We start from the raw sequence: 27,123 nt of genomic DNA, 5'->3' as shown, positions 1-27,123 counted from the left end.
TTCTAGCAGCAGCAGCAGCAGCAGCAGAATGTCTCCACAATTCGCAGTCTTCGCCGTCGACGCCATCACCGTCGGGTCGGCGAAAAATCAATAAAATATTTTCCTCTGCTTGCCATCCAAGTGATATCATCCGCAGCAGCAGCAACTCGAATTTTTCCTGCTTTCCCCTTTTCCACCATCAGCACATCCCCAACAACTGACTCAACGATTTGGAACATTCCCAATTTTAGACTGTTTGACTAGCACCACCCCAAGGAAAGAAAGAAAAAATGGTTGCGGAACGGAAAAGCTCGTTCGTCTCGCAACAAAATGCTGAAGCCTGTTTCCAAGCGGAGGGCTTTTTGCCGTCGTTGGTCCACCGGGAGATTATCCTTGCGAAACGTACCTTGCACATAGGCGTACGTGCAAACTGCAAACCGTGTGCTTTAGGTATATGAGTGTGTGTGTGTGTGTCGGAGTTAACGTTGGAAAGTTGATTAAAGGTAATTTTTATGTTAGTAGACCAAATCAATCTTCTCTCGGTTAGGTGGGTGGATAGCAGCAGTTTGAATTTGCGATGTGTCCGTATTGCTTTTGAAGAATCCGCATGGGATGGCGTGGAAAAATAAAAGAATAAAAATAAAACGGACACGGCTGATTGGGAATTGGGAAACTGTGAGAGTTGGACAGTATATTGTACGGTCAGTAAATGGACGGCTTATAAAGACTCTTTGGTACAGTGGGGGGAAAAGTGTGCTTGAACGAAGCTTGTCGGCTTGTTACCGCACAGCAGATTGAACATAGTCTTTAGTGCACGGTCAAAGTTGTCGTTCGAGTCGGTTCAATGTCGGCAGAAGTGCGTTGAATTTGAGGAAAAACCATGAAAATTTTACTCAGTCTAGGATTATACTAATGGATTGAGTTCGGAAAATTCAACTCACATTTGCCGAAATAGAGTTGGTCGAACATGTGGTGGATATCATGATTTTCAAGAACAATCTAAGTAGGATTTTGTGTTATACCACGATCAGACTACAGTGTTATAACATGTTATGATAATGATCGACAAGAAAAATGTCATCAAGATAGGCTTATAACATGTTATAACTGCTCAGTCCGGCCAGCGGTTTTGCACTTGATTTAAATAACGCAATTGCTAACTACACACTAAGATTATTTCACAGATTTCGGTGAAATTTTACCGAAATCTCATCAGCTGAACGTTCGAAATTCTTCACTGATAATTACAGGAAAACTGTGAAAAATCACCGAACTGTTTACCGAACGTTCAGCTGTTGAGATTTCGGTAAAATTTCACCGAAATCTATGAAATAATCAGGGTTGCTTCCACTTGCTATAAAAAATGTTTTTTTTCGGAATTATGAAATCATTAGATGTTATTATGATGGAGTACAACATATGTAAGTTAAAGGAAGAAGCTGTAAAGTATGTGTTCGACACATGCAATTTGTCAATTTCGCTCTCAGAGTGTCACAATCAGTGATTTCAAGATTCGTGTGCGTTCACTCAGAGTGAACGCTCGCGAGTCGTAAAATCGCTGATTGAGACTATCTGAAAACGAATTTGACAGGTTTTATGTGTCAAACATTTGCCTTTCAACCTCTTCTTGTATCTAGCAAGTACACAATATCATTATAATATCTAATGATTTCAAAATTCCGAAAATATTTTTTTTTATAGCAAGTGAGTGGAAGCAAGCCTGGAAATAATCTTAAAGTGTAGCTTGCCTTCTACCTGCCAACAATTTGTGGAAAGGATTAACTGATGAGATCAAGTTGCTAAAAACGGGACGGCACTGTTTACAATATATACGAACTGTCAAACCTAGGCCCGCTCTATCCTAACGTCAACATTGATCTTCGAAGTGGATTCAATTTTCTCGGAGCTAAGTGATTTTGGAAAATATCAACATGTATCCACTGCACAGCCGTAGAATCCGACTGGAATTTGAGTTCAATTTACTCACTAAATTACTAAGTAAAATGACCATATGATACAAAGGTTCATTTGAAAATGATCCATAATCGCTATGAATACTCATCTGATTTTTTTTTTCGTCGGTAGAGCGATTTTGCAACTGCGGCCATTACTTAGGGATATTGTTCTTTGACCCATATTTAATTTGGTTGTCACAATTAAAGCTTGATAGACATTGGCTGACATAGCATGAACCTAGGCTCAACTCGTGTTATAAAGTCTAATACCCTGTTGGGATTGCTTTGCCAAATTTCAAAGGGTCCTAATAGCCCTTTTCCAAATATTGACATTCTTTGATTGATCAGTGCTCCGCAATTGCAGAGTATATGTTCAGCAGTTTCTTTTTCAAAATGACATCGCTAAACTGATTTTTTTCCAATTTTATTTAAGTGATATCTGCTAGGGCAGTGACCAGTCATTAGACCAGTTCCTACACGAAGATCTGTTTTCCTAAGATTTAAGCAAGATCCGAGCTTTGGCAGCACTCGGTGTTATAAATCTTTTGGCTTGCCTGGATGTATCCGTGGCATTCCAATTAGATTCTACCATAGACGTTTCCCACGTTCTTAGTTCCATCCTCAGAGTGCATTCAGGGACTCCACTAAATCGTTCCGGACCGATGAAGCTGGATGCAGAAGCTTGTATTGCTAGACTGTCGGCATTTTCATTTCCTTCAATACCACAATGACCGGTCAATGTAGCTTCGTTCCTGTTGGCCAATTGTTTTACAGTTTAAGCGCATTAAGAACTGCTCGGCTGTCCGAGAATATACAGATCTTAGCAAACCTGTATTTTCTTATTAGGCAGCTATTCACACATTCAATGATTGGTTGAATTTCTGCTTGAAATAATGTGGGACTATGTCCCATTGGTACAACATCACTGCCTCCAGAGCCATAGACCCTACTTCCAGTATTTTCACCCATTTTCGACCCGTTGGTGTAAAATACAATAGATCCTGGACGTATATTTGGCCCACCAGATTCCCATAAATGGCGGCTTGATTTAACCACTTTGAAGGGAACATCATAGTTTGTCATCCAATCCTCCACTGTATTAACGGCTGAATTTAAGTTGAAATCCTTAAGGGTACTCAAATGCCTTACCTGATTGCCATCTAAACAATTTTGCTGCCTCTAATTTAACAAATTGATGCAAGGGCAGAATATTGAGAATATGGCATCCAAGGCAACATATGATATACTTTTCATTGCCCCTTCTTTTGATTCATTTATTTTGGGCCATCTATCAGTGAAGCATAGGTAATTTTTGGTCTAACTATTGCTGAATATATCCAGTACACCATGTTTGGTCGTAGTCCCCATGTTTTCCCCACAGCTTTACTGCAAACCCATAGCGCATTTCTAGCCTTAGTGATAACCTTATCGAGATGAGAGTTCCTAGTTTCCGTTCCAAAGCCGTCTAGAGTAGGCTGTACCAACCAACATAACTTGTATTCTTTTGGTGAAAGGTACTATGACAGTTCTTGAAGGGTTTACATTTAAGCTCTCTCTCCTACACCACTTGAAGATAATGTTTATTAATTTATTTGATATTGAGCCTTATCATCGAATTAACTTTACAGAGCCGATGATTCTTGGTCACTATACAATACATCTTAAAACTACAGTCAAAAGGTACAACACAATAAACACCTTATCTTCCGCTATCCAAAAAGCCTCCTCCATCAGAACTAGAGCCGCTTCCAGTGGTTTCATTGTATGACAGTTACGCCAACGGGGGTCAGAGCGCTTCCATTGCAGCAATGGACGCAAAAGGTGGTCAGCACTCACACACTGGTCATCACTAAACGATTGCTTTCCAAAGTCGACGACGCATCGACCGAAAGAACTGCTGATGAAGAACAATGAGGAGGACCACACAATGCCGAGAAAACAGACGATCGCGTGGCACACATCGAGAGTGGCCTGCTTCTGTCGACAGCCGAGTGAACACTGACTTGAAGATCATACTTTGACTATATGTTTAGTATTACTTCTGCGTGAAGTCAACAATTTACATAGTTGAAGATGCTAATTTCAAATAACAGACTAAAGTGGTAATTTTTATACCAATATAAATTACCGCTTTAGTCTGTTATTTGAAATTAGCATCTTCAACTGTTGAAGATCATGTTGAGCGCAGTCTGTAACCGATTAGAAATCGTATTTTCAAATTTTCCACGCACCATAATGGCCACATCATCTGCGTAGTCAATCACATCGAAACCTTGCTCCACCAAACTTTTAAGCAGTGCTTCTAAAGTTCTTGACTTCTAAAGACCACAATAAGGGTGATAGTACCCCTCCGTGAGGGCAACCCTTCACCGATCTTATAGCTAGTTGGGCATCTCCAAGATCACCAGATATTTCTCGATCTGTGTGTATTGCCATTATCCAATAGTTATCCATTATCCAGGTAGTTATCCAACCCCTTTGCTGCCATAGCTGAACGCACTGAGCAGTAGAATGCATTGTCGAATGCACCTTCAATATCGAGAAAAGCAACCACGGCTATTTCCTTGACTTTAAGCGATTTCTCGATTTTTCTAACTAGCGATTGTAGAACCGCTATCGTAGATTTACCTGATTGATAAGCAAATTGAAATTTGCTAAGAAGTAACCTCACTAAACTTGTTGATTTGATGAAATCATCGAAAAAAATTTTCCATAGTCTTTAACAGAACAGATAAAAGGCTTTCGGAGTCGTTTTATCTCTTATTGCAGCTTTTGAATTGAAAACAACTCGCACCTTTCTCGTTGCTTTTGGTATGTAGCTCAGAGTTACACTGGCTTTGAATAGTTCAGTAAGGAGGGGGCTGAGCGATTCTTTCCCCCTGTAGAAGTAATGCTGGGAATATTTCATCTTTCCCGGCAGATTTGAATGATTGAAAAGAACTCAATTCCCATTCAACTCTAGAAGATTTCACAAGTTTCCGATAGGCATCTATTGACCATTCGTGCTTCGCCACTTCAAAGTCCTGTTCTTCAGGTGAAAATGGAGTCGACTCTGGGAAGTGAGTCCTCATCATTTCTTCCAGTGTTTCAGTAGAGTCAGCAGGTAAACTACTATATTTTTTTTTAGGCTGCCAAGACCATTTGAATGGTCTTTTGAAAGACATTTATGCATCTTCGTGTCTCCAAGCAACCGAGCAAGACGATGAAGCAGAATCTAGTGTCCGGAAGTTGTACGATCGGGTTCTGACGATGTACAGAGGATGCGTTGCATGAACAACGAAACCTGTGTCAAGATTACGTTCAAGCAGGTTCTCGGACAAAAGTTTTATCTGTCCACAGCACGGGGTGATGTCCCTAGTAAATTCAAGTTTGTTTTCGCCGATAAATTCACCCATCTGATGATCTGACAAGGAATTTGCTTTTCATCACCAGCAACACGATCGAATCGAAGTTGTATAAGCAAGAGTGCCTGGAGAAATGTGTATACTACCTTCCATTAAGGCTCAAAAAGGTCCAGTGAAGCTCTGGCTAGATTTGTCAAGCTGCCACTACAGCCGGGACGTGGATTTCATCGATAAGGATATCAATCCACCCAACTGTCCACAACTCCACCTAATGAAAAAAAGTATTAGACATTTATCAAGCGGAAGTTAAAGAAAACTGGAAAGACGACTCAGGACGCTGCATAGATAGCTCGATGTTGGAAAAAAATGGCCACTTAGGTCGAACAGTCCAGTGTGCGGCAGATGATGGTGGAAGCCACCCCTGGATACAAGCCATTACACAGTACGCCCCACCTTCAACCGTCTTTACGTGGATCCCCGGACACTGCGGTGTTCCCGGAAACGAGGCTGCGGACATACTGGCGGGATCTGGTGCATCCCGTCCCCGCTACACCAGGAACGTACCCCTCCTAGATGTCAGGCGTTGGATTGTGAATACTATAAGCCTGGTAGCAGGAATGGTTTCCTGAGGAAGATCAAGGAAACCGTACGCTCCTTGCTGGACAGTCAAAAGTACAAGGACCAGCGGATCATCTCAAGACTACGGACCGGCCATTCGAGGATTTCCTGTAATTTCGGTGGGACACCTTTCCGCAAGGTTTGTTCAATTTGCAGCACCTTCGCTTCGGTGGAACACGTGCTGTGTGTCAGAAGCTTTAATATTAAGTTTTTAAACTGTTGTCTATCTCATTCGTTGAGTAATCAGAGCCAGTTATTCGTCACGTTAATGTCACACCCATTTTGTTGAGGCAGGATCTAGCCTGACCATTTGCTATATAACGTGATGAACTAGCCTACGGCTAAGAATCACGGTAATATTTTGTTTTTATTAAAGTACAATAAAATACCTTCATTTTGACTACATTACATTCTTACGTCAATTCAATCCCGAGAAACCCCTGGTTTTATGTGTCCGAATTCAAAGTGGACCAGACTTTAGACATGAATCAAATATTTGGTTTTATCCATAGTAATTTCCATATCAACTTCAAATGGTTTGTGCCAAGCCAGTTTCTTACTTAAAGAGTTCATATTTTGGGAGGCAAATCGAGACCCAACTTAGAACCGTTTGAACAAAGTGGAGCACTCTGTTGAAAAATGGTTTTTCTTGAACCAACTGTTAAAAAAGAGTTTGAAGTTCCTATAGGTACGTTACACATAAGAGATTGGTATGAAGGGGGGGACGAATGCTGACACATTTTTTCTTCTGAATGATGCAGTGAAAAAACTGTGCAATGATACGACGCATTGGTATGAATTTAAATATTGTGATTTTAAAACTCTATGCTCTGAACCTAACCTATCAATTTCATTAAGTAAAACTAAGTTTCATCAACTGAGTGAAAAGTTATAAACAAAGGAGCAAAAGGGTGGTTCAAATTATAGATTTTACCAAACCCCCACAATCCTTCTGCTCAACTCCTGCTGCTAAACGGATTCCAAGTCAGATCCTTATCATTCATTTCTTATATCATACTGCACTGGCCATGTGAAGATTACATCGGAATTCAGCCATCCCAGGCAAAAAAAAAATATGGTGGTACTCAGAATTTCGTAAAATTGTGTAGTTCTGTTCCTTATCGCAAAATATTAGATCCGTATTTTTTATGTCATTAGGGTGACCATTTCCATGTTGAAATGGTTTCAAAAATTCATAACTCTTGAACCACTGGGTCGATTTCAAAGATCAAAATATCAAATGGAGGGTAATAAAAAACACTTTTCAAAAATATAATAATATAAAAATAGGGTTTTTAACAGACACGCATTGACTGTATTTGTTTTTTTTTTAATGATTTTCATGGTTTGTTGACAGAGGGCGCAATATGTTTTTTTTATTTTTTCCTTGAAAATTTAAGATTTTTTACACATATATAAAAACAATGATGAAAAGTATTTTTAATTTCTTTTCATATGATATTTTGATCTTTGACTTTGGCCTAGTGGTTCAAAAGTTATAAGATTTTGAAAAAAAAAAATCATTTTTGAAAAAAGCCATTTTTGAAAAATAAATTGATTTTTTGGACCACCCTTACATGGAAATGGTCACCCTAATGACAAAATGAAAAAAAAAAATAGTTCGAATATTTTGCGATAAGGAACAAAACTACAAATTTTTACAACATTCTGAGAAGCACTATATCGTTTTGCTATAGCATGGCTATGGCAAAAGTGAACTTATTGTTCTCCTTATTGTAGCCTTTTGCCATAATGATTCTTGTATAAACAAGGGGATGATCACTCCGTACAGTGTGCCAAAAAGTAACTTGGGCACATCTGGGTACACTCATTGGCACTATTTGGCACTCATCCATGGTGAGAAATTTCACAATATTTAAAGGTACTGGCAACACTGCGTTATTTGTGAGCCTGAATAAAATTGAATCATTGTTGTTGATACACACATTATAGGGAATCGCAACCATGTAGTCACGCAATGGATTCCCTCTCAGCGCAGATCCTATTGCCCATGCGCAGGAAGTTGAGGGCAGTGCCGAAGATAGCAACAAGGTGGAAAGTGCACGGGAGTGTTAGGAAAATGTTGTCACCTCAGAACTAGAACCGCGAATTTCTGATGCCCAGGAAGCGAAAGAGGATTCGATTACAATGCCAAATAATGTCTGGAGCAGCTTGCACATCAACTGTGTTGATATAATTTTTGTTCTGTGTTCTGTCAAAGTACCGGGATGCCAAACATGTAATTATTCACCAACATGCAACGTTACCCTGGCATTTCCGGCACGCAAAATCAGTGTGTAGAGTGACCACCCCTTGTGTGTAGGCTTACTATCTGTACTAATAGGATGTCAAGAAAATCCATTATTGGGTTGATTTAGAATCCAGGATCGCAGTGGGCCGCGCTTGAAAGCTGACGTGTTTTTCTTTTGTTGCGTCTTTTGTCGTCAGCATATTTAACATTTTTTGATTTATATTAATTAATTTGCGTGTTGAAATTCTATTTCAAGTGTCCATAAAGTTATCATTTAGTGATATATCGTGTTTTGACTGTGTTCAGTTTGTTAATCCAGTAGTAGAGATTAGGAATGCAAGACAAGATAATCAAGGACAGAAGTATAAGAAGAGAGTGTGGCCACAAACTACAAGCAACAAGTTTTGCAAGTTTCCCTGGGGATCGTTGAAGTCTGGAGTATAGGGATTTGATAGGATCGTCCATGTAACATAACGGAATTAGCAAACAAAGATAAGTTTAGTTCTTTTCGAGGGATCTATCATTTGATGTTCTGTTTATAGTCATGAGTGTGTGCGTGTGTGTGTTTGGGTGTGTGTGTTTATGTACCTATTATAAATCGCTACAATCAGCATTAGTTTACCAAAACGATCCCTACTGCAAGTCTGAACAGAGGATTTAATCTAAAACACTACAGCCGAATCTAAAAGCAATCAGCCGAGCGTTATTTGATCTGATTCGAGTCAGATAAGAGTCAGTTCATAATTTGGATATGTAGCTACAGCTACGCAATTGTTTCGTGATTGCACGATTCCAAATAAAAGTGACAACAACAAAGCAATAAACGCATGGTAAAAGATTCTGTAATCGATTTGTATTTTCGATTGACGCAATCTACTTTGAATTGACCCAAATGGGACTATGAGCATTTCCAGGCTAAATAGCAAACAAAACTTGAATTTCAGACTTGACCTTCGCCATGATCTTACGTGAAACTTTGCATAATTGTGTGTCGTGGTAAATCATTCACGTTTGAGCTACAATTCGGCCATTTTGATACTCGAAAAAAACATCAAAATGGAATATTCGATATTTTTCAACAAGTCATAACACGAAAACGTCACTTTCAATCAAAGTTAATTCTGATCCAAAGTTGTAGGAAATTAAAATAATTGCTTTTAGGAAAAATATACACGCTAAAAAAAAAACAAGCTAGTTTTTTTTGAGAGATTCAAAATAGCCGAATTTTAGCCCAAATGTTATCGACCATAACAAACAATTATGTAACATTTCATGTAAATCGGAGTAGATTGCATCAGATCGGTTCGCCATTGGCGTGGAACTGCTCACATATCAACAAGCTTTATCTAAATAGTGCGCTCACACTTCAGCCTGTATCAAATTTCAAATGTATAAGGTTTGATATCTCTATTGACATCTCACCGCACCATGTGATAACTGTGCAAGAAATTGTGAAACACTCGAATTCAAACCATTCGAAATTCTTTCACATTTTCCCGGCTCATTCAACTCTGCAGTCATCTCGTCTACCATGCTGTCTCGGCAGAGGGTGTGTCACCAAAAGGCTTCGCCAAGCCTTTAAAGTGGTGCAGACATTTGCCGACACTGGCCACACGGCTGCAAACCGTGGCGTGACGGTGACATTCCCAGGTGAGCAATTTGCAAACTGCAGTAGCCTTTTTTTCACGCTCCAAACTGCGACTCGGCTAGAACAGCGATTATCAACCACCGTTACCGTCGTCGTCGTCGTCGTCGTCGTCGTCGTGGCCGTCCCGGTCTATCATCCCGTTCCGACAATGGATGATGGGCATTTACAGCGTGCTCATAAAATTTAGACTTGAGCGCACCATAGAGAACGGTCACGTCACATCACACCGCGCTCATACACAAGCAAGCACCAAGGAAAAAGAAGCAAAAGGCACCACACTGGCAAAAATACGCAGAATCGAAAAATGAGAGACAAATAAATTAAAAAAAATGTATATAGATAGATATTGAAAAGGAAAGGCGCACGTTACACAGCCAATGAGAGTAACTCAAAATTGAGTCGAATTTGAGTTGGAATTACTTCTTGAATATGAGGAAAATCGACAGACATTTCACTCGGTCTATTAGTATATTCCTGAACTGAATTGCTGAGTTGGTTGATTTTCCTCATATTAAAGCAGTCTTTTCCCGGAATAGTGTTTGGAATTTTAACTCGCATTCGACTCATTCACTGAGTTACTCTCATCGGCCGTGTAGAGGGATAAAAAATGAGCTGATGAAGAATATATTTTCAGCGAGAAGAAGGTAGGAAAATTATTGGAAAGCGCTCGGCAGCCCCTTTCTCCCATTCTCCTTCCCCAGCTATGCGTATCTACGTATGCGATGATGGCCGTGGAAAACCAATAAGCGAGAGATGGGGTTCGAAAAAAGATGGCACCAACTGGGATTCTGCCCCGGTCTCGAGGAGAAATTTCCACTTGGCCCTCAAATCTAATTTGTGCTTCGCAGGAAATTCAATTACCTTATGCTTAAATTTGTTAATTAGCTAATAAATTTTCTTTACTTTTCACAGCTTCTTCAAGTATCACTGGTATTCCTCCGAGAATGAAAAAAGTCCTTCTATTCTTTCGGGTCTAGTTCTGCTCGGAAAAACTACTTTCCCTGCATATCTCGGTCTGTTCTGTTTAGCCTAATTCCTTCTTCTTTCTTTTTTGCTCCGGATTTTCCTCACAGCACGCACAGCACAGCAGTGACTTTGTCGTCCGTGTGTTGTTTAAGTTCTTCTCTTCTTTACTTATTTAAAGACAAATGACTTAAACATTTCTATCTATAACTACAAAAATGTGAACATTCCCGATAAAAAATTTAAAACCAACTGAGTGAAAGAAATTTAGAACTCCGTGCGACTGTGTGCCCCTTGCGTGCCGAACGAGTTTCTGCTGCTGAGCAAGTGAGAGTGAGAGCGCCCAATCAGAACCAACCTCAGAGGCATGGAGAGAAAGCACACGCGTTTCTTCGCCGTTCAAACTCACACTCAGCAGATCCGAGTGGCGAGGAGGCAGTAAGTAGTAGTAGGCTGAGAGACGACCACATCTGTGCATGGAAGCAGGCGAGCACGTGCGCAGGCGCAATAGGAACTCCGTTGTTGCCCACCATCGGCAACCTACGTCAGGGCAGGAGGCGGGGGCAGAGCAGAGGCTAGCAAATAACCAACGTGTGAGTCAACGGAAGCAGTAGGCTGCGAAAAACATGACATGTTGGTGTTATTTAAAACGGGCCTGTGTCACTAAACTGCCAGATCCCAATAATGGAGTGGAGTGAATCCAATTTATCAACATTCCACATCGCCGCCGTCGCATGAGATGGCGATGTGATAATGATGATAAGTAATAAATTGGGGAGATCTCGTCCGTTCTCAATTGGAGAGAATTAACGGAACGCGAACGACGCATGCCCTGGCCTCCGCGGATGGTGACCAAGAGCGGTAGAGCTGCTGACTGGAAAAGAATAGTTTTCCACCACAGTAGTGTGGAGAATGGATTCTACTGTTTAGAGTGACGAGTGAGGGGGTCGGTCTGAGCGGGGATGGAGAATCACCATCACAGGTTCCTTTGATGGAAGTTACCACTCGATGATAAGATTACCGATGTTTTCCTATTTCTACAGTCAGGCACATCGTAAATATGTTGTAATGAGATTGCCTGGCAACAAGATTATGTGCTGGTTACTATATGTAACGGTTCGAAAAAGATGATGCGTCTCCATCGTTTGTGGTTGAAATCAAGAAGACACATTATCGATTACAATTGCGATTAAGAGCAAACCCGAAACGATTTGCTGTTTGAATGCTTCGTTAGTACGCACTTGGGATCTTCCGAATTGTGCATTAGCGACAGCAAATTTCTTCTACTGATGCTCTAACTACAATGCACCAGATTCTTTCAGCAAGGTTATTAGGGTTATTCAATTCAAATAATTAGAGGTTGTGTAACGTTGTCTTAATGTACACACTTAGATTTTTTGCCGAGATGGGCACCACCGAGCAGCTCGGCAATCTATTTTGCTGGATCTCAGTGAAAAATTTGCCGAGATTCAGTTAACAAACGGGAATTTTGCCGTGATCTCGGCTAACAAACATTAATTTTGCTGAGATCTCAGTAAAAATAAATGCCGGGTCTACTCGGTGGTGCCAATCTTGACAAAAAATCTAAGTGTGTATATTGCAAAGGAACACAGTGTTAAGTTCTTAAATTTTGAAAAATATTTTGGATATCATACTTTATCTGAAAGAGCATAGACAAACAGACGGAACACTTCATTGTGTATGTTCGTTCACGCATTTAACGGTTGATTTTAATATTATAAGTTCCGCGAACTACTCGCCGCACCGCTGGCATCGGATCACATTGACGTTTCTATACATTCTATATAACTTTTATGCACTATTGTTTGCGAGTTAGCGAGCAAGCTTGTTTTCCACGAGAAGCCCGAGAGATGTAGTTACTGAGGTCCTATGTTTTGAGATACTATATTTTAAAGAAAAACTTTTTCAAAGATTTACGTCTGTTTTTTTTGTGGAAAAAGTTTCGTTTTCTGAGCACAATGATATTTTTTTTTCGATCCCATAGGCTTTCCTCTTCTTCTTCTTTTTCGCATTTCAAGCTTATTGCATATCGCATTTTAGCTTATTGCGTGTTCTCAACTTAGTGTTCTAGTAGATGCACTTCCACAGTTATTAATTGAGAGCTTTCGATGCCTGTACCATTTTTGCATTCGTATAATTGTGTGGCAAGTACAATCATACTTCTATTGCCCAGGGAAGTCGAGAAATTTTCCAACCCGAAAAATTCCTAGACCGGACCGGGAATCAAACCCAGCCACCTCCAGCATGGTCTTGCTTTGTAGCTGCGCCTTTACCAACTGAGCTAAGGGAGGCCCCATGGCTTTCCTCACGGTTTTTAAATCAAGATTTAAAGCATGATCTGTTTGATACCAAACTAACAAATTGACAGCTCGCGCCAATGCAAAGTCCCACCAAGGAGTGCTAGGATGGTGATTTTTGCTAATGTAATCGCATGTGGGGTGGTGGGATGAAAAGTAACCTCCTTGACCGCCAGATTGCGCTGCTACTGCATAAAGGTTATGGTGCCTTGAGGTCCGTTCATATTTCGGCAGACATGCCAAATTTCAGTGCGATACTGTCTTTAGTTTTGTTTTGAGGGCTGATTGTTGTTGACGTGTTTGGCATCATGTTTAGTATGGATAAAAACGATTTTCGTTCTCTCATAAAACGTTATTTTTTTAGAGGCAAAACGGCGAAGCAAACAAAAGAAAAGTTGAATAAATATTATGGGGCTAATGCTCCGTCAGATTACACCGTCAAATATTGGTTTCGAGAGTTTCGTGGTGGTCGCAACTCCATTACCGATCAAGTCCGCAGCGGCAGGCCCTCAGTTCATCAATCATTATCAGTCAAGAGTGGAGTCAAGTGGTTTTGATGACATCCACCTCATCGCCTTCTCCAACACGACCTGCATGAGCAGGACAGGGTGCCGCGCAAGCTCACTCCTGACCAGGGTTACTTCCACTCATTTGCTATAAAAAAATATTATTCGGAATTATGCAACCATTAGATGCAATAATGCTATGTTGTACTTGTAAGTAACAAGAAGAGGTAGTAAAGTATGTGTTTGACTCATAAAACCTGTCAATTTCGCTTTGAGAGCGTCACAATTAGCGATCTTATGATTAGTGAGCGTTCACTCAGAGTGAGCGCTCACGAGTCGTTAAATCGCTGATTGTGACGCACTGAAAGCAATATTGACAGATTTTATGAGTCAAACATATACTTCATGACCTCTTCTTGTAACTTACAAGTACTTATCAGCATTATACTATATTATGATTTCATAAAATCGAAAAATATTTTTTTATAGTAAGTGAGTGGAAGTAACCCTGCTCCTGACCAAAAACACGAACGCGAGAGCATTTCGAAAAAGTGTTTGGACTTGTTAATGCGGAATCGGGCGGACATTTGGCGTCGATTGGTAACTGTTGATGAAACCTGGATCCACTATTACACCCAACACAACAGAATGAGTGCCCGGCAATGGACTGAAGCCGGCACGAGTGCTCCGAAGCGGCCGAGGGAGGCTCGATGGGTCGAAAAGGTCGGTTTTCTGGGATTGTCATGGCATACTCTTCGTGGACTAACTCAAAAAAAGGAAAAACCATCAACAGCGAGTATTACTGTGCATTATTTGAGCGATTTAAGGCCGAAATCGGTGCAAAACGGCCTCACATAAAGCGATTTTTTTTTTTTTGTTTTTTCGAAACCACGGCTAAAATCAATGACTTACGACTCCAATTGCTTCCGCATCCACCGTATTCGCCCGATTTGGCTATTATCTCTTCCCAAACCTCAAAAGATGGCTCATCAATAAAAAAAAATCAGCTCACGTGAGGAAATCACCGACGCCGCGGAGGAGTATTTTGCAGACCTTCCGGAAAATTACTTATCGGGCGGGATCATGAAGTTGGAAAATCGCTGGAATAAGTGTATCGAGCTAAAAGGGGACTATTCCCAAGCAACAATTTTGATTTTATGAGGGTTCTGTAGACCATGATTTAGACTTGTAGAATGCTATAAAACCTCGATAAAACCTGCAATGTTACTTGGGTATTGAATTTTTAAAAAAATTAAATAAATTTAATTCCCAAGGAGGTTACTTTTCACCCCACCTAGTATTTAAAATAGTTCCAGCGTTCCATTTTTAATGGAGATTGCGAATATGCATTTACCTCAATATCTTTAGGCTCTGAACTATTTGGTTAAAATTAAAATTTGACAGATGGAAAGTTATCGATTAACCCTGCTATCCAAGCGTGGTTACTTCTGACAGACAAGAAGTTAAATTTTGACAACCTTGGCTAAGTTCTTCTCGAAAACCGGTCGATCGACAGCACAGGGATTTTCGAACATTGAAAGTAACTTTCTTTTTAACCACGAGTTAAATTTAACTCCGCAATTGGTTCGCAGCCTTAAAGAACTCAATTGTGGAATGAATTCACTGTTGGGCTGCGTTCATGACCCAACCAGCAAATTTCAACTGTATTACACGCTATTTCTAAACTACCAAAATTTGGGTAGAATCCACCCAAATCGACCGAAACTGAACCTACCCAAAAATGGGTAAACTATACACTTAATCTAGCTCGGTAAAATCTCCAACAGCCGATTACCTCGGCATTTACTTTTGCTGATATCTCTGCAAAATATCTGTTTGTTAGCTGATATTTCAGCAATTACTTATTTGTTAGCTGAGTCTCGGCAATTGTTTTACTGAATCTCAGCAAAACAAATTGCAGAACTACTCGGCTGTTGGAAACTCGGCGAAAAATTTTAAGTGTGTATGTTAGGGGTGACAAGTTGACAAATTAACGATTGATGATTGGCCGATTTGAAGAGCGTAAGATAGAGATAGATATAGATATAGATAGAGATATAAATAGAGATATAGATAGAGATAAAAGAGTAAGAAGCCAGTTGTATCCTCTTCCTCTTAGAAATAGACGTATCCAGATTTTCACGATCACCATAATTTAGTAAATCCCACCTTGGTTTGACGTTTGGCTGCCAACATAACAGATTTTGATCTAAGAGGAAGAGAAGACAACTGGCTACTTTTTGTCTGTGTCTATACAATAATATTTAAAGTGACAGATACTTTTAAAGGTTTTCGGAATTTATAGAGATTTTTACGTCCGGTTATATTGGTGCGATATGTGAAAGCGTGTTAGTGAATATCCGAGGAAAATACATAACAAATCGATGTCAAACTCATTTTGACAGATTTACTTTCATCCATTTTTAAGGTTAGCCAGAGGAAAATAGTAAACAGTGTGCGTGCGTTAAACGTCACTAATCTCTATATGAGCTTGGAAAAACCTGGTAGACTTAGACAGTACTACAGTATGTTGGTTTTGATTCGCTATGAAAGTTTGACAGATAAAATGAGGGGTTCGTGGATTTTCCTATGTTTCGAGGGGTGCATCGATTAGCTTGGGACCGAAGATAGTACCAGAGCTGAGCGAAAAAGTTAAGTACGTTTCTTCGGGACCTACTAGTCTTAGAGTTACCTCTATGGACATAGCGTTGCAGTGGGAGTTTCCTGTTTCCATTTTAGGGTTGGGTTTGATCCATTTCGTGAATTTTCACTTAAATTTGACAGATGGGAAGTTTTCCAATAAACCTGCTATAACAGAATTAATTCTGACCGACCAGGAATCAATTTTGACAAACACCTCCTTGAAAATCGGAAGATCAACAACAGAGGGACAGCCACGGTTGTCAAAATCTAGCTACTTGTCAGTCAGAAATAATCACGGTCGGATAGCAGGGCTAATCGCTAACTTCCAAGCTGTCACTTTCTAACCAATTAACTCGCCTATTGGTAAATCAAAGCAATGCCAAAATTTTTCATGCGACACCTAGTTTTATGATCCGCAATTACAAAAATGATGATATGCTAAAAAATGTCATGCAATTTGACAGATATCAAAACGTCATTACCATTTTCACCCACTCGCCATCTGTGAGTCAAACGTCACTTCGATTCTTCAATTGGGACACAGCCTAAATAGAACTTTATCAAACCCTAAGGGCATCTCAAATCCTGATGGATATCATGATCCATTTTCTGTTAAAAATTAAACGGATTCTGAAAAATAGATCTGCTTTTTTAGATCAAAATTAGGATATCCGCTGATTCGTAAAGTATTGTTGTATTCATAGAAATGTCGATGGAATCCCGGCTTAGCACAGCAACTGTTTTTTTTTTTAGCTTTTGAGACATGGGGGAAATGTAATGTCGGCCTAAATGTCCCTAATATGGGCCCATATTTAAATTCAGCAATCGACTAAATTTTCAATAGCGACCAAAAATATCCATTAGTACTGTCCCAATGACGCGTTCATCTAGATAAAATTGATAAATAGCAGATTTTTAGCGATGGGCCCAATTTTAGATCCATAGGCCAACATTAGAGCCATTTCCCCTAGGTTAGACTTCTTGATGTTATTTGTGACAACTGCCAACCTTTCCGTTTCCGTTCCGCTTCCGCCCAAATTGCGTTTTGAGCCTTAAAGATGTCCTAATGAGTTCACAGATGAGACACTGTTGCTTGCACTAATTTTCAAACAGATCACGGCAAAAATCTGTTCCTAATCATGCAATCTTTGGAAACTGATCCGATAGATTCAAACATTTTAAACAGCATCTGGTTAGAACGCCGCGGTGCAGGATTTTAGATCAGCTCAGTTCTAAATATATGGATCTATACCAACTTTTAATCAGGATTGGAGATCTCTATCCTCGAATCAGATTCTGGAGTCTGAAAGAATGGAGTTCATTTATCTTTATCCTAATTTAATGCGACTTATCAGAATATTCATATTTTCTGGAATTAGAACTTCAGGTGACCACATTGTACATCGTTTCGTGAGAGAAAAGGTTGAAAAACTACCCCTTCTCTCACGAAACGATGTACAATGTGGTCACCTGAGGTTCTAATTTCAGAAAATATGAAATATGAATTTAAAGAACTTAGTGAGAAGTTTATGTTGAGATTTCGATTCGGGGCCTTTAATGAAAAGCATTACGATGAATGGCTACACATATTTTCTTTGAGGTAGTGTATCGAGCAATAATGAAAGATCGAGTATGTTTTTGGTGTAGATAAACCTCTTGTAGATAAATCGCATAGCCCACCATTGAGCCGATTTCAAACGTTAGCAAATCGACAGATTCGAGAATCACGCTCGGTAACTCCAATTAAGAGCACCCATCATATTATGTCGAACAACCAACAGGGTTTCATCGATCATTTCCCCGAGCATTTTCCAACAAATTGAACTACATTCCAGTTAATGTAGTCATTGTTATTTTGGACATGGCTAGCGTGGTATAAGGTAAAGCCCTCTAGTAAAAGTATGGATGGCTGAAACGAGAAAACTGAAACCATAAATCTGAAAAAAGTTGTTCCAGTTTGATTTGAATTGGCGTTGACGGCACCATCGAAAAATTTGCTCTTTCAGCAAATATAGACAGTTTCTTATAGGAATTTTCGATGGAGTGAAAGGGTAGTACAAAGTCCGCCATGTTTCACGCACAGTCTGACGTTTGCTTATGGATTTTCTCATAGGAGTAAAGAGCTACAGAGTCGCCGTCAACGCCAATAGCTTTCGGCAAACGTCCATACTTTTACTGGAGGGCTTTAGTTTAGGGCACTCAATATGAAATCACCTTTTTGACCTTGAACATGCATCAATTGGGTTAAATCTACAGTATCTCTCCTCTAATCCGACAAAACCGTGGTCGGACTATCGAGGTTTGACCAAGGGGGGGAGGTGGCTGTCAAATACGAACAATCGTCGCCTACCTCGCATAACTGGTTCCAAACGTAAACAAGCCATAAGAAACCTACAACGTTTGTTTACGTTTGGAACCAGTTTCATACAAGAATGATCAGTAGGCTGATTTGACAGCACGTCCCCCCAGGGTTTGACTCGCTAATCCGACTGTCAAATCCATACTAAAAAAATCAAAACAAACAGACAGCATGCTTACAGTACAAATCTGAATTAGTGTCAATTTTTGAGTATAGTTTTACCACAGACAAACAGACATAACACTCGCAAGTTGTTCATCGAACAAGCATTTAACGGTCAATTTGAAAGTATCGTAGTTGGTAGTACCACCACCTGTGGCGCACATAGTCAATTCCCTTGCGTTTGACGTTTACACACTACCGCCATCTGTTCAGCGTACTACCCACCAAAGTGTACACAACAGATGGCGGTAATGTTTTAGTGACGATGTTTTACAGTGAGAAAGATTCAATGTGTTATGTCTGTTTGTCTGTGGTTTTACAATGACCCCTACAGTTGTGGAATTAAATGGAAGGTAACCTTTTTTGCTGTTTTATTTAAGCATTCCGCTAACAACCCAATTTCATTACTCAATTAGATTACCAAGCAGGCTTCCGGGAATCTCACGCGTACACAAATGCGACAGCGAGCTGTGAGACGGAGCGTCGCATGACTCTCAAATCCATGGTGTGCTACATTATTGTACAAAAGAGAGACCAGAACGATGCGCGCGACAAGCTACACGCTCTCAACAAATTCGAGCGTTTCAATTTTTGTTTGTCTCATCGCATTGCTCTCTCAATGCGACGCATGTATTCAATCACATGCGACTGTTTCATTGAAACATCTCAATGCGCTCTCTCAGGGCGCCATCGCCGTGCGCTGTTTCGCATGCTTTGACTCTCGCGGTCCCATCATAAGTGATGTTGTCGGGTAACGAGATAAGGGACTGCAAGGGTTTGTTCACAGAAGACTTGTGGCCCTTTGCACATGTGGATTTTGAAATGAGGTAAAGTTTTTAGATGGTTCCAGAAATATCTTCTAGTATAGATTCAAGCAGACTCAACTCATGGTTCCAGAGATATACTGGAATCACCGTAAGATCACCACTAATGATCCTAGGAAGACGCAATTGCTTGTCGAAAGGATGCTAAAGGAAGGTAAAGGAAGGCTACGTGAGCTGTGGATGGCTACCTTACGGTAGTTGGGATACCGTTAGTAAATATGTTATCACCCAAATAATACCGGAATATCTGTGGAACTATGTGTCCTTCAACAAGTCCTTATGCGGAAATCTTCTAAAATACATTTTTTGGAAGCCTCTGAAGCTTTCAGCCCATTTGGTGGAAAAATAAATAAGTTATTGCGCATTTGCACCAAATTAAACTCAGAATCCCTCAGAATACTTTTACTCAGACCAGTAAAAATATAAATGGACGATTTTGAATGTAAAACAGCACTATACTATACAAGATCATATGGTCGGCCTTAAGTCAGAAGGGACTAAGTAGCAAAATAAAAACAAAAAATGAGTTAATGATATCATAAGATCAAGAATTCCCTCAGCTACATTTAAATTTTTCAGCCAGATTTGAAAAATTAGAGTAGCACGAGAAAACGGTCAAATGATTTTTCCCATTACATAAGACACAATATTGAACAGCCAACTTTAAATTCGTTTTTCTCAAAATCAAATAAAAAATTCACATTTCGGTCTGACTTGACCGATCATATCAACACGCTAGTAATGATAGAACTCTGAAGATTAATATTTTTATTTGTCTGGCTTGAGTGAACACTATTTTAAGGGATTATTTTCAACGCAGAAGTGTACTTTGCTGCAAAAACGTTGGTGGTGACTTCTCTTTGCTCACACACAAGTCTGCACTTAAAAATTAACCAAGTTTAACATGTTTTAAATGTGTTCTGTCAGATCAATTGAGTTTAAATTTTTGACACAAAACTTGCTTTTCCATTGACCTTTGTCCGATCAGCTATGCACAAATTTTATTTTTATTGTCACCTTCCAGCAGGTGCTTCAAAAAATTTGGTATTTCTTACATGTGAAATTCAACATATTTGTAGTTTTGCGTCAAAATTTCAGCCCAATTGATCATAACAGAACACATTTATAACATGTTAAGCTTGGCTAGTTTGTATGAAAACGACCTTTGTCCGATCAACTTTGCACCACAGTGTACGTAGGTACGAAATGCTGGATTAAGGTTAAAGTAATAAATTTAGGAACAATTTGTGTCATATCTGTATTACGGATTGTTGCTAAGCTTCTTGCTTCAGGAATTGTATTGAATACCTGTCAATCAACAAAACTTACTACGGCAGCAACTGAATTCTTCAGATGTGTTAGCGCTCACAGGATAGTTCAAATCAGCCACCATGATGCTGAATTGAAACAATCAATTTGCGACGACAGATTTCTAAATAGTCCTAGTTTTAGTACCGTGGACCCTCGGTGAAATAAAAAAAAGAAGCATAATAACGAGCAAATAAACCACAACTTGATTGTACATTTCGCTTACCAAAGCCACATCTCTTACTTCGTTCGTTATGAATGGGCTATTTTTCAAGTTAATCCTTTAATCAACGAAAATTGCCGCAAGGAAAACTTTGTTTGTCATAACCATCCGACACCTCTTCTCCATGTTCGATAAGAGTGTAGTAGCTAGGTCGCTTTCCATCGTTTTCTAAACAAAACAACACTTTCCCCACATCAAGAACACGAGTTGGTCTTCCAGTTGAGTTTGTTATTTCGATGTCGCATTGAAACGTCGCTTAGCGACGTCTCATTGCGAAAAGCGCATGAGCTTCGGCTCACGCGACGTCGCATGATACTCGTTCTCATGAAACGCATACATCCGGAAATGTGCTGTGCTTACAAAACAGTGCGACACACAGACATTATGAGAATGTGAGATGCGACAAAACTGAAGAGAGAGAAACAGAGTGCTACAAATCTCTTGCGCATGAGACTGCTATGATTATGAGACTATTCGTATTGCGTCTCGCATACGGTAGCGCGCGCACTGGAAGCCTGCTACCAAGTCTTTGGGATTTTCCTTATTAGAGAGTTGCATAAATTTTTCTCCTTCAGTTTACTTAAATCTTTGGTTTTTATTAGTTAGGTAGGTTCCGTTTCAACACATTGTAGTTTCATTTTATACCTGTGATCTTGACTTTTTTACCTAGGAGATAAGTACTTAAGGGGGTTAGATTTTGATAAGTTCTTTAGTGGGAATGACACTGATAAAGACTGCACATTGTAGTCGAAATACGTATCTGTCATGGATACCAAAATTTATTAATTGGAATTAAATGGAAGATAACCTTTTTTGCTGTTTGATACAAAAGAAGTCAACTCCAAGAGAGAGGAATGCCTCACAAGCATTTTCAAATGGATTATTCAATATATCATTGCACATAAACATTTAACCTCACTTTTTTGACAGTTCATGGAATTTGTTTACAAAACATAACATAAATGTCCATTTAAAAAAAAGTTCTCTAAACAGTCAAAATTGTATTGCTGACGCCGCCATTGATCTATCCAGCTTTCCATGCTCGGTAATGGCGGCCTTTTTGTATGAATAAATGTATCCTTCACTGTGCTTTTTGACACTATCTGGAGGTTCGGATTTTGACTCCTTCCTTTCCCTCTCCCAGGAATAGAAGAAAATGGAACAACATACGCCCTACAGTTAGTGTCAAAAAGCACAGTGAAGGATACATTTATCATACAAACAGGCCGCCATTACCGAGCATGGAAAGCCGGATAGCTTTTATCGGTCAAAGAACTGCTGGGGGGGGGGGGGGGGGGGGGGAAGGCGACACATCTAAATCTCATTTATAAATATTCAAAAAATCTCACACTAGCGAATCAATCTTCGAAAAATCTTCTTTCAAGCTACTTGCAATGCGCATCATCTTTTTGTAGGAAATCTTCAAATTCGCCATCGATCTTCTTTCTATCTACTCAGTGTGCGTACAGCTAAACACAATCTTTCCTGCATCGAAGATAGAGTCGCCCTCCTCGGTATATTGCCTTTTCGGCCTTTTATCTCTTCGTCCTTTTCTCCCTTGGAATTTTTGCCTTTTACACCTTTTGTCACACCGACATTTTGTCCTTTAGTTCTATGCTCCACTGAAATCAATTCGACCTTTTGTCCCTTCTACCTTTTGTCCTGTGGTCTTTTGCCCTATAACGTAAAATTTGTAAACAAGAAAGTTAGCGAGAAGGATTAGTAATTAGATTTAATAATTAGTTAGCTTCATTTGCTAGTCCATCTTCAGAAACCAGTAGTGGCCTGAAGTCCAAACTTTATGAGTAGGTCTAGGGACTTGGAGACAAATTAAAATTAAGGCTCAGAAGTTTTCTGAGCCTGCCTCCAAAGACGGCTGAATTCAAATTCTAGCAATTTAGGCTGTTTTCAAAATGATAGCTACTTTCAAGTCTTTTGAGAACCATTTCAAAAGCTCACTGACTTCTTGTACTTGAATACAATCGAATATCACTGGACTTGTACAGGCATAAGCTAAAACAAAATAGTATGAACAGCGCCTACTAAGAGTTTATACATTCGTAACCACCACCTTTTTGTGATGTGACAAAGATAATACTGCCATAATGTACCGAATACCAGACGGTTCATTGATCCAGTTTTTTTTTTTAAATTTTACATATATTTGCAGCATTATAAATTAGGCAGATGTACCAGTTATAGCTACACGTTCCTATTATGGTGTGTTCCCATTTTGGCAAATGGGATTTTCATAGGCCATTATTGGAACACACCATAATAGGAAGGTATAGCCATGACTGGACATCTACCCTATGTGTGATAATTCAGAACAATACTAAATTAACATGATTAAATTTGCGTACTATTTTCAGCATAGTAGGCAGAGATAATCAAGTTTTAAAAGTGTCCGGTTTTAAATCCGATACAAATGAAAACTTTCCTGACAAAAGAGGATGGATCTGGTGCTGTAGCAGGGAATAATGAGGAACAAACATCAATAATATTGACAATAATTTTTTTAATTTTCAACCAGTTAAAAGCAAGTATGAGTAAATATTTCAATTTTATCGAATCTCTTAACGGAATCCCGGAAGAGCGGTGGTTGAGTATGTTGTGGTGTTGAGTACTTGTCACTGATGCAGTCTGCAAGTAGTAGTAGAAATACGCATATCTGTCAAAAGATAAGCAAATATAACGTTAAATTCCGAGAATAAATCAACACACTCAAAAAGCTCTTCATAAGTATCAGTAGATATCGATTTCTTCGGTGAAAATCCTTTATTAATTCCGATAAGCTTCTTGGTTGGATACTGAAATTGAGTCGCCTGATTCAAAAATAACATCGATGACTAGGTTTACAAAAATGGGAGACTAAATTTTCTTCCTAAATTTCGTGTGTCAAGAGTCTTAACAGATATCCCCGAATATCCAACCTCTATATCTTGGAAGGTCCCACCGTACGTAAACAAATTCTTTTTTCGAAAACTGTCTCGTGATTGTTTCGCTATGTGCAAGGTGACGTTTTCCCCCCAGCGTACTCTTCCTCGCACCCTGCCGTGCAGTAACGCCAGGCTTGTTTTCCTGCAGCTAAATCCTACAGTTTTCAAACTTTGCGATGCGTGTGCTGCTATGCAAACCAATGAGGCTCATCCGCTTGCGATTGTTTGTGTATGAGTGTGCGCGGAGAGTCTCATCCGTTCAGAACAAACATTGCGTAATCAGCTCCGCGTAGTAGGTAAACCGCCGATCGCAGCAAGCTCCTGTCGGTCCGTCGTCATCCGCGCATATTTTCCCTGATCACACTCACACTCACACTCACTCTTTATGGGGGTATTCTAGCCCCGGTAGGCTGTGGGATGGGAAGTTTCCACTTAATTACTGCACGACAACCAGTATGACGATGTTATCTGGAATCCAGCACAGTAGTGAATCAATGGAGCTCACTAATTAGTTCGAGAGCATCGGCAAAATGGAACAACAATTATGTATATAAGTTAGCTAACACTGATAGTCTATATCTGCTACCTAGACCGGACTGCTGGACTGTCGTATATCTTATCATTAGCCCCATGTCATCCACCGAGGAACACGACGATAGAGCTTCGTGCTGGTTGGAACATCGGAGATGTGTGTTATCAATATGACATTGAAGCCGTGTTTTCTCACTTGTGGTGGGTTTTCGCTCTTTCTGTTCACCCGCTCTCCCTTATAGGGCGCAGTAAATTTACTCTGAACACGTTTTAATGGTTTATTGAACGTTGTAACAGACTACAAGGATTATTGCCTAATGTTGAGCAGGATTGGGTTGTGTGTGCGTAGATGTTGTTGCGAATTTTATGCTGCACGTCATCTTTTATACGTTATTTTTTCGCACTTTGTTGCTGCTACCTACGGCACACGTTCTATGTGGATGACAAATTTATATAAATACATACATCGATGTGAGTCAGGACAGGAGAAAAAACGGAACAGCCGATGTAGGTACAGAAAGAATGCCGATGATGTTTCTCAAGTTCGATGCGGCGATAGGTATATTTGGTTTGGCTGTGTTGGTTTCATCAATTAAAACCTATCATCCGTGTAGTGGTACTGTCCCATACCACAGTCATCTTTGCGTGGAGCGGATTTTCAGCGGTAAAGTGACCATGGTTTCGTGCAGCTTTTCATACATTCCTTTCTACGTGTACCGAAACATATGCGTCGATTCCGGTCGCTTATGCTACTATTTGTCAGTGATAGCGACGATAGGGGCCAATTACTAGGCATTGTGCTGCGAGCTTTTATCACATATTCTGAAACTGTGCGTGTTTCTCCAATAGGACTTCATTTACTGTCTCACATATTGCTTATTAATGATCGGTTTGCCATTAACCACGCCCTCATCCTTGACGTGTCGGAAAAGGAGATCGATTAGAGCGCATACCACAAGGCCCCCATCCTGTACGCCTTCCGTTGCCTCCTTTTCCTCCCTCTCCAAATCGCCTTTCCTTTTTCACTGTATCTAGTATAACATGAGAATAGCGCAGCTTGACAACTAAGCTCTAGGATCTCCCATAGCCTTGAAAATTTCTCTCCTTAACGCTCATATTAATTTCCGTGCGGCCGTGCGCGAGACATTGGGGTACTGCATTCAGCTGCGGTAGCTCCTTCCTCAGTGGCTAGCAAAATCTAAGGGGCAGGAAGGGACCTTGGTGATTTCCGTTTCGCGTTCTTACACCAGCGATGATCTCGATCTTTTGATGATTTTTTATTGCACTTTAGCCAATAATTCAATCTTTTTCATGCCGAATGTGCTCACGGTAGACCAGAAAAATCTAGAAAAAATGTGAGCACGGGGAGCTCGAGCTGCCATAATGTGGAGAGAAACATGCGTACTCTTTTCACCGATGGCAAGGCAGGCTGACGGACGAGAAAAAAGACGAGAAATTTGACTCATTTTTACGTCACATGCACTCACATGTAGGTGAAACACTGCGCTCCAGCATCTACTTTTTTCACCATCCAGACACTAGAGTCCCTGATCACTAATCACCATCCACACAGGAGCTCCTGCTGATGAGCTCGAGCTCCCCCTAGGGGTCCGGGATTTGAAATCTCATAAAATAGTCTGGAAGACGGAAGAAGCCCGACCGCATATCAAGAGAGCGCACACCGCCCGGCATCGAAGAACTTTTTCACTCGCTGCCTCTCGCTCGTATAACCAGCAGTACTGAAAAACCATCAGGCAGCCAAGGCAAAGGCAGTCAAAATGGCGACCTGGACACTCCTCAATGCGTCACACCGACTTCAGGGCACCGAAATTCCATCTTCCCAAACCGGAAACGGGTGAATTTCATGACGCCCCGATGGCACACACCATAATACGCATTTGTTACTTACTTTTTGCAACGAAGGGACACTTTTCGCGTACAAAATAATGGCACACACACTCGCTTTTTCAACAGAATCAGCTCACGAAAAGACTCCACGGCCGCAATATCAAAAATCGATCGATTTTGAGCGCTCCGCAAGCTCGACGAACCGAGGTTTGCACTCGCGACAAGCCTGGCATTCGTTGTCTCTCTCTGTTCTTCTCGCTCGCTCGCTGTCAACTATCAGGGGTGAGTTTCGTCGATTCTTCGGAGGTTTCGGCACAAATTAGCGTTTGGTGCTATAATTGTGTGACTTTTCTTTTTGTGTTTGTAAATATCGAAAATATAAAATTGAGAAAGTTACACAATTTGCTTCTTTTGATTTTGTCATTATCCATAATTAATTCATCTGCTATAATTTATTCGGGCACACAACATGTAATTGATTGTTGGGACGGGGCAATTCGTTTGCTATAAAATTGGAATTATGAAATCATTAGGTGATAATTGGGACTTGGTTGTACCAACAATCAATACGAAACTAACGATTTTAAATTGGCTCACTACTTGACTAGCCTATTGGTCCCAAGCAAACGATTAACGTATCCCATTCTAGTCGAAATTCTATTACTACACTATGTTTGTTTTGATTCGCTATGAAAGTTTGACAG

At 40.1% G+C, this 27,123-nt stretch overlaps 1 protein-coding gene across 3 annotated transcripts in view; it reads right to left on the bottom strand.

The window, feature by feature from the left end:
- Positions 1 to 26,638, bottom strand: part of 14-3-3zeta (tyrosine 3-monooxygenase/tryptophan 5-monooxygenase activation protein zeta) — a 52,059-nt gene extending 25,421 nt beyond the window's left edge. For 2 of the 3 annotated variants that reach the window (XM_065230181.1, XM_065230184.1), the window contains exon 1: positions 26,481 to 26,638. The gene's annotated coding sequence lies outside the window, so the exon portion shown is untranslated. Of the gene's footprint in view, positions 1 to 10,656; positions 10,728 to 26,480 lie in introns of those variants that run through there. The other variant, XM_065230183.1, reaches the window with a different exon arrangement.
- Positions 26,639 to 27,123: the final 485 nt, after the last annotated feature.

Source organism: Ochlerotatus camptorhynchus, unplaced genomic scaffold, assembly GCF_037179485.1.
Source record: "Ochlerotatus camptorhynchus isolate MF236.1 unplaced genomic scaffold, CSIRO-AGI_Acam_v1.1 ptg000328l, whole genome shotgun sequence".
Taxonomy (NCBI): Eukaryota; Metazoa; Arthropoda; class Insecta; order Diptera; family Culicidae; genus Ochlerotatus; species Ochlerotatus camptorhynchus.
This window is presented reverse-complemented; position numbering and strand designations above follow the sequence as displayed.